This window comes from Anser anser (genome assembly GCF_964211835.1).
Source record: "Anser anser genome assembly, chromosome: 21".
NCBI lineage: Eukaryota > Metazoa > Chordata > Aves > Anseriformes > Anatidae > Anser > Anser anser.
Window position 1 is genome coordinate 9,603,239 of NC_139742.1, and position 11,922 is coordinate 9,615,160.

Sequence of the window (11,922 nt, forward strand, 5' to 3'; positions counted from 1 at the left end):
CCTCTCCTTCCTGCGTTTCACTTTGTTTTAAGATTACTCACCTGATGGCCATTTCTTATTAAACTTCCCCTAGGGACAGCTCAAATCCCACGTTTTCGATCTGAGATATTCCAAATTTGAGATATTGTTGCTGCAGCAGCGGTGGGACACGGCGTAGGGCTGTGCCGGGATGAGGCCGAACAGCATCTCCGTCCTGCCCTGCACGCCTGCGGACAGTTGCCCGCCACCAGAGCAGCTGTCCTGCCGGTGTCAGATGTGTGTTTTGTCCAGAAATTAATTGCAATTACCTACTAATGTGTGTTAAATGCATTGAGGTTCACAGTTAAGCAGCTTTATGAAATTATATTGGAATTAACATACTACGGACAGCTTCCTCGTCAGGTCGATCTGGGCACGTTGCTACTGCTGGATGCTTCGGTACTGAGGTTGTGCCGCAGCAGGTACTGTGATCCCTGCACAACCTCTCCCAAACTTCACCCGCCTTCCTCAGCATTGGAGCTGGCTGGATATTTTACTGCTGAATTTTTGGAATTTTGAGAAAAGCTCAGAGCGTGGCAAGGACATCTCCTGCTGAGCCGGAGCTGCATGTGCTGCGTACGGTCCTGGGGAAGCTGCAGGTGGGGGCTGCACCCACAGCACCCACGGCACCAACGGCCCCGTACACCTCTCGTTGAGCACCGCTCTGCGATGGCCGAGGCTGCTGTGGTCCGTCTTGCCCATCACATATATTTCAGACTAATGTGCAAATACACTTTTCCATAAAATACCCGAGTGGAAGAGTTATGCCAGTCTTCTGGGAAAGTAATACCTATCTTAATAAAGTGTGTAAATACATATTTATTTGCTAGACTGGAACCAAAGAGGCTGTTCTGGTCTGCCGGAGAAAAGAAATACACGTTTTAAGACTGCCTAGGTACATAATTACCTTAGAGAGAGAGTGAAATAAATCATCAGTGTCTTCCTGCTCTGCAGGAAGGAACCATCCAGAGCTCTTCCTCTGCTCCCTTTGCTGGCTGTGAACTCCCCCAGTCACCGTGCAAACCCACCCAGCAGTAATTGGTGACCTGGGAGAGAAACCAGTAACAACCAGTATGCCCAGTCGTTGGGCGGACACTTCCTCCGGGCTTTGGAAATGCCTCTGAAAACTTGTGGGTCCTGCCTGGTGGGATATATTTATCGCTCCTGGTGGAACAAGATGTCTGCCCTGAGGAGACAAAGTTAAGTGAAGGGGAATTGATCTGGGAAAGACACCCAGGCACCTGCCTTCGGATGGCTCCTGGCGCTCGGGAGGGGGAGTTGGAGGCTCTGGTTCCGTCTCTGACCCAGATTTTGGGAACAATTTGGCCACTATCACCTTTCACCCTTCACCGTTTGTGCTTGATTCCCATTTCCCTGCAAAAGAGGACACAACTTTTCCTCCCCGGTGCAAAGCAGAGCCATGCTGGGGGGCTGCGGCCATTCTATTTTATATTAAACTTCTGCTCGTTGTCCATTAAGAGTTAATGAATAGATGTCTTAATAAACGGCCAGTCGATGGCGACGGATTATGCAGCCCTCCAGTCAATAGCTTGCTGACAACGTCCTTGTGACCATCTGCAGCAAAAATTCCTCGTGTCTGCAATATGCTTATAACAGCTATTAATTATTTACCGGTCTTTTAGAGAACGTTTGCAAGTGGGCCCCAGAATAAAAGGCTGCTGGCTCCTCTTTCCTCCTTCCTTCTCCTTCTGCCCTGCACGTCCAGAGAGGGGATGCGGTCCCGTGTCCCCCAGGGCAGATGCTGAGCTCAGGACCAGCGGGGATTGGGGCAGAGCCTAGCACCGGGACCTGGCTCTGCTCCCTCTTTCCAGCAGCTCTCAGCCTGCTCCTGAGCCCGTGGAGCTCAGCTCAGCTCCCTCGGTGTCCCCGTACAACCAGAGCTGCACGCACAGACCTGAGCGATGCAGCAGGGGGGACAGGCACCCAGGGGCAACGCACGCAGGGATAAACCTAGCAGCAGCCCCCGCCAGACCGTCGTATTCACAAGAAGAGGCCAGGGGCCCGCAGGCTGAGGTGCCCGCGTTGCTTTTTTGGAGGAGCCAGGACGCAGCTCGGCTGCGGCAGGGAGGCGCGAGGCGCCGCTCCGTTCGAGATGCAGCCTCCGAAAGGAAAATGAATTATGCATCGTGGCCCAGCCTGGAGATCATTGATGATAAATAATGCTAAGTGGGAGCTGGCTGCATGCTTCAGCTACAGGCTGCCCCTCTGCTGCCTTTTGCTTTTTTCTCTTGCTCTCTCTCTTTTTTCTTTTTTTTTTTTTTAGAGAACTCTGGATTACGGAGCACAGTTTGACACAGAAAAAAAGTAGCTTTTTGTAATTGTTTTGTTTAGGCTGGAAGACTTGCCTCCTTTTGCACAGTTCCTGTGAGCTATACTTCAGTTACACCTTGGACTTGCATCCTTCAAACATAGCTCAGAGCTGTGGATCGAAGCACACCCCAGAGAATTCATATACAAATGCCATCTGGAGCGGGGAGTTCCCTGGGACATCCACAGTGCTCAAACAAATGAATTTCGTTTGATTTTGATGGCAATAAACGTGCTGCCATTTTGCTCCTTTCCGCCTCTTTCGCTAAACCTCAGCCCTTGGCTACTGGGGAGGATGTTCAGCCCTGACCCACACAGGGCTGAGCACCCCAGCGTGTTCCGTACGTGGGATGCTCAGCACATGGGATGCTCAATGCACGGGGTGCTCAGTGCATGGGACACTCAGTGCACGGGATGCTCTGCATATGGGATGCTCCCCACACAGGATGCTCTGTGCCACCCCAGTCCTGGTCTCCCCAAAGCCAGGGGCTGTTTTACTGGGGGCTCTGACAGTCTTGTCCCTGCAGCTCCTAATGCCAGGTCTTTCTCCCAGAGCAAAAAGCATCTACTTTGGAATCCATGATAGATACCTGGAAAGGGGAAAAATATCATCCTTATATTTAATTGCTCCTAACAGCCCCTCAGAAATAAAAGGACAGACAGTGCTACGGTGCCCAACCCGTGGCGATGCCCCAGAAGCTGTGCACAAACCAAACCAGGCGACTAGAACTGTGTTTTCTTAGCAGCCCGTTGCCCTTTCTGAAGGCCAGGTATGCAGATACAGTGCTTTTCTGGACGGGGATTTATTCTGTTTGTCACTTTGACAAGGGATGATTGACAATCAGAATGATGGGACAATTTGCCGTGATCTCACCGCACCTCTGCCAGGCAAACACATCAAGAAAAAAAAAAACCACAAAGGAAAGAAGAGAGCAGAGCTTAAAGTGGATGCCATTTATCTGCAAGAAAGCCCGTGGTCTACAGCCAGGGGTCAGGCACTGCTGCTTTCCAAACAAGTGGGCTCTGGCAGCAGAGCCTTAAATGTGGGGCTGCGTCTTCTCTGACGCAGCTGGGGGCCGTTTGCTCTCCTGTCCACGCTGGCATGAGCAATTATCTGCTCAGCACTTGTCATGGTGTGGTATTTGGGGACATGGTGACCATGCCAATAACGGGTAAACCGCCCCTGCCAGCATCTCATGGAGGGCACGTTTGGATCCCAGCTGCCCGCTGGGCTGTGCCTGCCCCCCACGGTCTCCCCTTCCCCGCACCAGACGGAGCTCAGGTCCCAGTAACCAACTGGTGGGGGGTTTTTTCAGCAGGTTGGCTCCATGGTGCTCGTCTCCCTTTTATTCGTCATCCCAGCAAGCCAGAAGAATGCTGTGAGTGCCTTTCCATAAACCTAAATAAACCCATCCATGGCACAGGGTGGGAGGGTTTTGTGCCCGGGAAGCTGGAGCAAAGGAAGCATTAAAGGCTGGATTTTTCCACCTGTGCTGAAAACCTTTTGTCCCCGTGACGTCAGTGGGAATTTTGAGCCTGCACCAGCTCTGGATGTTTAATCATATGTGACCTCTCCGAAGAAACGCAGCAAATTAATGGTAGAGTTAAGAACAGAGCCCAGGAGTCCTGATCCCTACCTCCACAGCTTAATCACAAGAAGAAGGTTGCTCTTGATGGAAAGCAAACAGATAGGAACTGGAGCGGAGCTTTGCACTGAATTGCAAATGTTCTGACTCCTGATCAGATTTGAGTTGTTAATCCCAGTTCCTCCCGGTTTCTGCTCTTAACTCATTTCCATTTCTCAGCCTGCAGAGGGATCATGCAGTCCACAGCCCTGCAAGAGCATCCGTGCCCAGGCTGGAGGCTTTTACCCCGTGCGGTGCGCCCGGAGGGGCGAGGGCTGTGCTGGGGCCGGGGCTCAGGCACACACGGGTGGGGGATCAAGGGACAGGTTGTCTGGGAAGAGCATCTGGGCCCACACATTGCGTCACAATCACTTTGCTGCAATTACCTCTTTTACTCTTTTAAGAAAGCTCCCGAGAGCCTGCGGTGGCCAGGCAGTTTGCCTCTGCGTGGGGCAGCTCGGAGCCTGATCCTGCGAGGGTGCCGCCGTACTCCTGCTGCAATGAGACGTGAAACTTAGCCCGTTTTTCCTGCAGGAACCTGCCACCACCCGTCAGCTCTGAGGTTCAGGAGGCCAAGATTGCAGGACACAACAAAATCTCCCTTTAGGAGCTGCGTGGCTAAAGCAGATTGACTCAAATCAGCACGTTGCTTTTCTGTGCAGTTCTGCGCTGGAGAGCAGGGAATTGACTCAGTTTCAACTCCTATAATTAAACTGAGTTAGAATTCATCAGAGTAATCTTTCCTGCTATGCCTAAACCTAACCCAAAACTGTTAAATAAAAATAATTATTAAAAAAAAAAAAAAACATAGCTGTTACTTTCAGTCAAATTCTACAGGATTGTTTTCTGGAGAGAGAAGCTGAACAGCTCACTCTGCACTAGATAAATTTCAGCTTCTGATTCCAAGCTTTTTTTTTTTTTTTTTTTTTCCTAAGTGGATATACTTTTGTTAAACAAGCAGAGCTGAAATCCTGCCTTCTCCATCTCCTCCCCTTAAGGAGCCTGATTGATGCGGCTGCAGCAACGCAATCTAGAGAGTGAGACGGAGCGTGATGGGGACAGGGGCAGGTGCCTGCGTTTAGAGCCCCACTCACAGAGCACACAATGAGGTGTGTGCATCCTTGTGGAGCCAGAACGGGTCAGTTTTGGTGGCAAAAGGCATTAATATGTCTGCTACAACATGACCACGGCATGCACAAGTGACTGATCCGTGGGCAGAAAATGGGAAGCACTCATGCTAAGTCCTAAGGATTTTTTTTTTTCCTTTTTTCTTCAGTAAGGGGGGGGTCTCTCTTATGTCCCAGGCTGTGTGCTGAACGCTGGGGGTGTTTGGGGGTGAGCTGGGCAGGGGTGACCAAGGCAGCTGCCCCGTTTGGCAAGCACCGTGCTGCAGGATGCTGTGCTCCCATCCCAGCCACCGGGAAGTGCCCTGGAAGCCGCGCGGCTGAAAGGTGAGAGGAGGCATCAGGGTAGGTTTGCTGCTCTTACCGTGACGTGTGCCATTTCCAAGGGGGTGAAAGGGCAGGCTCCTCACGCAAAAAGAAGCACGTGGGATTTAAAATACACCAGCCGCCGCTGCTGTGCATCTCTTAGTATCATCTTATACCAGCAGCCTCTGCTGGGGAGATTTCCAGGAGGATTAAACTGAAAAACCCTTTTCCAGCATCTGCTGCTGGAAGAGCGAGGGTTGCTATGGAAACCGCATCTGGCCTATTCACATGAGTTTTATAAGGGAAGAAACAAATAAAAAATAAAGCAAAAACAACACACGCGTCGCACAAAAGAGAGGTGACTTTGTCTGCTTTCATCAAAGAGCGAACGAGGGCAATCAGGCCTAATGCAGGCTGGCTGGCTGCTGGGTGGGCACGCTTACCCCCCCGACTGCCTGGGACTTGGGCACACGGGCGTTGGTGTCAGCAAAGCCAGGAGGAAGAGCGACAATCCCAATCCCAATCCCAATCCCAATCCCGATCCCAATCCCGATACCGATGCCACCTTTGGATGCCTGCACAGCAGGGAGAGAAACGCAGGGGCAAAAGGCAAAAAGCAGCCAAGCGCTTTCTGCACCTCATAAAGGGGCCAGCGGTCAGAGCAGCTCGCTGGGCAGCGCTGGGGTTAATTCATTAACACCCCCCCCCCCGGAGCTGGAGCAGCCACAGTGATGCAGAGAGCTGGGGGTCCCTTCCTGCAGCCCCCTGCAGCGTGGGGTCGCAGGGGAGCAGCGGCGGGGGCTGGAGGAGCCCAGGGTAAGCCGTGTAATGAAACAAGAGGTAACGAAGAAGCCCAGGGTAAACCGTGTAATGAAACAGGGGGTAAACTGTGTAATGAGGCTTTTCCTGGGAAGCTGAGTAATCCACCAATACGGATCAGGAGACACCAGGGGTGTCGGCATTGGTCCTAAAACAGTGAGAACTCCTAGGGCAGGGTAATGCTTTGAGCACACTAATGATAGCTCCTGGCTGCAGCCCAGAGGGACGTGGGGCTGGGCTGGTGCTCTTCCCAAAAGGACGGACCCAATCTGGGCGAGGCACCAGCTCTGCTCCTCTCCGGCAGCTCCCGTGTGTCCCCGGGGAACGGCTTCACTTTAACTGCCGCAAGGCATTGGAGAAATGTTGATGAATGCCCTTTGGAACCAATCTCTTCACCAGCTCGATCCATATTTCAGGGCGGTGCAGCAGATTTTAGCGATGGCTCCGAGCCAGCTCCTTTGGACCAAGGGCTGGAGGCAGAGCCGTGCGTGCGCCCAGCCCGCACGGATACAGCAGGACGTGATCCCTGGAGGTCAGACCCCAAACCATCTCCCAGCTACGATTTTGGGTGAAGTCCTTAAATGAGGGGGGCAGCACGTAGCTTCGGAGAGGGGCTGCCCCAGTCTGCAAACCCCAGGACCCCACAGGGGGAAGCCGTCTTTCTGTCCCAGCAGGGAAGGACGGACTCTGCTCCGCTCCGCAGAGGGCACCCAGCGAGGCGGAGGGTGTTTGCTGTGCCTCCTGGCTCCGAGTGCCTCCCCTGAGCCTTGTGCAGCTGAACCTCAGCCCAGGACCGTGCACACAGTCTCCTGAGTTCATGTTCCTCTATATGTGTCCATCATAAATAAATTAGAAATGAGAGGATAAGTGCAGACATGCCAGGTAATGTCTGACGTGTGTGGTGCGAGCCTGTGACGGGGCACTGACTGCTAATTAGTTAATTGTGCTAAAGCACCAGGAAGGCGCAGAGCCTTGCTGGGATAGCCAGTGCCTGCTGGAACCAACACGATCTGGAGCTTTCACAGCCAAGGTCCCAGCTTTGGCACCCCGAGCCCTGGCCACCCTCCGCTGCTGCCTCCTGCTATGCGGGAGGGGCGGCAGCACACAGCAGATCGGGGACTTACCCCAGGACACGAAGCAAATTGAGGTCAGACGACTGATCCCAGCCCAAAACGTGCTGGCTTTACCTGTCACCAGCTTCGTGCTCCAGGGGGTTTCTCCTCCTTCACACCCATGCAGGTGTTTTAAGGTTAAACCCGAAAGCTGTGCCGTGCCCGCAGTGGGCAGACGGCAGCTCATGTCTGAGCTCCTGCAAGCAGGGTCATTTTGGAGATATATTAACAGCACCAAAGCCCCGTTCAAGCCCAGCATCCATTACTGTTGTTTTCAGGAGCGCACACAATTTACCATCTGGCCTGGTATTCTTTATGCTCCGAGCTGGATGGAAAGCAACATAGCTCCACTCATTTCTGGGAGGCTGCTGCTGCTCTCACCAGGACCCGGGCTCTGCAGAGCTCCCCTGCCACCCGCGAGGTGCTGCTGGCCCTGCGGCCCCGTCCACGGCTCATGGTGCAAAATCGGCTCAATTTGGGACACTCCCAGCACCTAAAACGAATAGAATAACTCTGGAAAAAGAAAGACGAGTGATGAAGTAAGGGAAGAACGTGGTTCAGAAAGCAAACGCCCCTCCAGTGCCATCATCTTTCTGCCCAAACCCCAGCAAACGCCTCACAGGTGCCCGGGGGGGGTCCCAGCTCCCTGCAGCCCCAGCCCAAACGGGTGCCAGGCGCGGAGCCGCTCGCTCCGGCAGCCAGACGTGGCCCTGCCGCTGCAAATTCGTGAGAGCTGTGGCTGAGCTGCGAAAGAAGAGCCACCCTGGGAACCCGAAACAAATGTATTCCAGCAGCTGGTGATTAGGAAGAGGTTCGGATTAGATGTTAGGCGTTACGTGCCTCTACACCAGCTCGTGGCTGTGAATCCTCAAGCATCCTCCCCAGTAATCTTCTCTTCTTCTTTATATTGTTCTTTCAAGACTGATCAGCATTTTCTTTTCCCAGCACTTGAAATGAGAGGATAAAAACTTGAAGGCACTCTGGTAAACCCATTTATTTACCTGTTACCCTCTCTTTTTTTTGGGAAAAGCTCCCTTATGGCAGCTCCAGTCTCCTGGAACCGGGGCAGCAGCAGGGCTGGAGCCGCCGGCAGACCAGAAGCACAGAGAGTAGTCAGTGGGGTTCTCAGGGGAAAGGGGCTGGAGGGGTCTGGAGGGACGTGAGGGTGTCCGGTGCTTTCCCACTTCTGGTGCTGGGCCCGTCCTTACTGTTGGGAGCAGCAGGGATGGATCAGACACCTCCAGGCCGGGGTTCATTGCGAGTGAGTGCCATCTCCCCACCGCCCTCCTGCACGCTGCCCCTAAGGGATTTCTTGTTTCCTTTCATTAGTCTACTCGGGGTAATTATTCCAAGAGCACTGGTACGAGCTGAGAAACAAGTCGCTAAGGAGATGATGCCTCACAGCCTGAGCAGGGCTGGCAGGAGGCAGGCAGGGAGGTGGGGACCCAGGAGCAGGATGGTGGGGAGCAGGTGGGGTCCCGCCAGCCTCCCCCAGCCCTTTTGGGACACGGCCCTAACCCCGGGGGTGGCAAACGTAGAGCTCAATGCAGAGCTGCCCCACACAGCCCTTGCTGGAACCGAAGCAGCTCCCAGGCTGCTGCATATGTCCTGACCCCAAGGGAACGTCCATAGAGCCAACGGGATGGCACCAGCAAGACCTGACCAAAACCCAGTGAGGTTCGTGCAGAAATGACCCCCCCCCCAAAAAAAAACAGCTCTGGGCTGGCACCCAGAATGATGCCCGGCCCTGGGGAATCCAAACCAGACCAGGGCCGTACCCTGCTGCTTTTAAGATGTCTGCCCTCCTCTTCCCCTCCTTCGTTATGCCTTGATCAGCAGCGGCTGCACGAAATCCCTGAGGGGTTTTCCGCGGAGCCCCTCTGCGGACGAGGTGAGGTGGGTGAGCGGCCTCGCGCCGCGCTGCCCCGGTGTTTGCCCAGCGCTGATTTACGCCCTCCCGCAGAGCGCGGCTCGTATATCAGGGCCCCGCTCACGGCGGCAGTATTTCTCCCCGTTCCTGAACCGTGGCCCATTTTGGAGCTAATAAATCCCCCCAGCAGCCTGCCAGGCTCCTCCTGTTCCACCCCAAAGAGGGGGAAAGGGAGGGGGGGGGTGGGATAAAAAAGAAAAAGAAAAAAGCTGGCATCTCCATGGCAACCTGCTCTTTCCCGGAGCTGCGAAGCCTTTAGGTTCCCACTCCCCATTTATCAGCTGCACTCAATTAGGCAGCGATGACAGTCGGCACCACTAAGTGCTGGGGTGTCGGGCGCTCTGGAGAGAGGTCGCCTTTCAAAGCACGCTGCAGGTTTTGCACATTCTGCTGCTCTCCTGGGGGTGCCCGTGTGTGTTTTGGGAAGCCGGCCAGCCCAGGGTGGTGGTGAGCATCGCCTCTCCGAGCACGAACGTGCCAGGTGGGCTCTGGAGATCCTTTGGTCGGGTTTGGCTGCAGACACAGCCCTCCCCAGAGAGTGCTGGCTTAAATTGACCTCTGCATGTTTGCTGCCTTGCAGGCGAGGCTGGCCGCCTGCTCTCCCCCCCCCTGCTCGCTGCTAACCCACCGCTTGCTCATGGGATGAGGCTGCGTGGCCCCGAGCACGCCGTGGGCTGCCCAGCCCCGCAGCTGCCGTGCGAGGACCGGACGCTGCCAAGGGCACGGCACGCTTCGTTATGTCTCATTTACAGCTTGTTACCGGCCTCGATCTGCAGAGAAAAGCCATCAGGGGTGAAGGGAGGCGGCTGTCCTGACCGAGCGGCATGGATCTGGAGCACCCCGGGGTGTGAAGGGAGCAGGGCTGGGATGGGTGAGCCCAGCATCGCATCCCCCCTGCGGCCACCCGCCTGGGCACCACCACCCCACTGCCTCCTCCTGCCTCAGCGCAGGAGCCGATCGTGCTCTCAAAGCGTGGCAGATGGGCCTGCGCTGAAAGAAAATTGCCTCTGCTCCCCAGCTCGAGCAGCCGCGTTTGATTTACTTATTTCCTACCCCAGCTATGCAAACGCGCTTCCCCTCTCCGCAAGCAGAGAGGCAGGCGGGCGCTGTCACGCCGGTCACCAGATGGGCGCTAACGCCGAGCCCTGGCACGCTGGCGTGGCCGCAGACAGCTGCCCGGAGCTCCCGGCCTCGCCGCGCTCGCCTGGTTAATAAAACCAGGTCCCAGCATTCATTTAGGGGAATGAGATGCCAGCCGTGCCCTGCTCCTGCGGGCAGCCCCCCGGTGAGCATGGCAGGGGCTGGTGCTTGATGAGCTCTCCAGGGCAGGGAGCGCAGATGCTGCTCTTGGTGCCCCTCCAAGGCGGGCAGTGGGGTTTAGGTCTGGACGCCGTTCAAGGGATTATCATTATTTAATTGGTGGTTTAAGCGAGTGCAGAGCCTCGCTGCCTCCTGGCACCGGCGTACGTTTTCGAACAAAGGTGTTGGAAAAAAAGCAAAGCGCTGCGTTGAAAGGAGCCGAGCCCGCTGCCCGTCGTCCGGCAAGGCAGCGCCGTGGCAGGGCGCTGGGCACGGGCACGGCATTGCACAGCAGCCACCCATCAACCTGGGGTGCTGGAGGAAAATTTGCGCTCTCCAGCTGAGGGCTAATTTAGCCAGTTTGTGCTGAGATCTGAAGGAGGCGGCAGCTTCCCCTCTTGCTCCACCCGGAGCATTTCTGGAGCACTCCTTTACTTCATTAGATGTTTGACCAGACAACCCCCCCTGCCCAGGTAAAAACAGCAAAATATTTCTCTCCTTCCCAGCGTCGACCTTTGCCAGGGCTCTGTTTTACTGCAGCACTGCGGGGCGTCATTAACTCTCAGTGCACATTCTCATTAGGTATTTGAGTTATCTTTCACCAGGAGGGAAACTGAGGCACGGGCAGCCCCTTCCCTGCCGTGAGCCTCCCCCTGCAGCGAGGGCAAGGCAGAGCAGCTCATCCCCGCGGCCGCTGCACGCCACCACCTCCCCGGGGCACGTTGCTATATCAGATTAAAGAAGCGCTGCCGCAAATATGCCAATCATCAGATAACACGAAATAATAAAGGAAATAAAACACTCCAGCTACCAGCCCAAGCGAAAGCCTCAATTAGCAAATATATCAATCACCGATGACACCGTTGGCGTTTGCACTGAGAGCGTTACCGGAACGATCGGCAGACGCAGCACGGCCGCAGCTTTGCTGGGAGCGGAGCCCCCGGGAGGTGCTGAGCCTCGGACGGATGGCCCCGGAGCGGGGCTGGGTTCACGGCATGCCCACGGGGCTGCACACGAGCCCAGGGGTCCTGGACAAAGCCCCCAGCCCAGCTCCAACCCCGCACTTTTGCTTTGCAAAGCCCCCGAAATAACCTCTTGGATGGGTCCTGTCTGCTTGGTCCCGGCCCCAGTGTGCAGTGAGGGGTTAGTCCCCCCCCCACCCCGGTGCCAGCATCTCCCCCCAGGCACCGGATAAAAAAGGATTGGACAAAGGCGCGGGGACATGCACATTTATTTATGAATATTGTGAGATTACAAGCGGCTTACAGGCTCCCAGCTGTGATCAAACCCCACGGCGGCCACAGAGGGATAAAGGCGATGGCGTGTGCAACAGGAGCAGCATAGCTTCCCCAAACACACAC

General features: G+C 55.2%; 1 long non-coding RNA gene across 1 annotated transcript; it reads left to right on the forward strand.

The window, feature by feature from the left end:
• The first annotated feature begins 6,289 nt into the window (after nt 1-6,289).
• LOC310885127 lies at nt 6,290-11,690 on the forward strand. The gene is made up of 2 exons (XR_014574567.1): nt 6,290-9,743; nt 9,843-11,690. It is a non-coding gene; the product is annotated as an uncharacterized lncRNA (long non-coding RNA).
• The last annotated feature ends 232 nt before the right edge of the window (nt 11,691-11,922 follow it).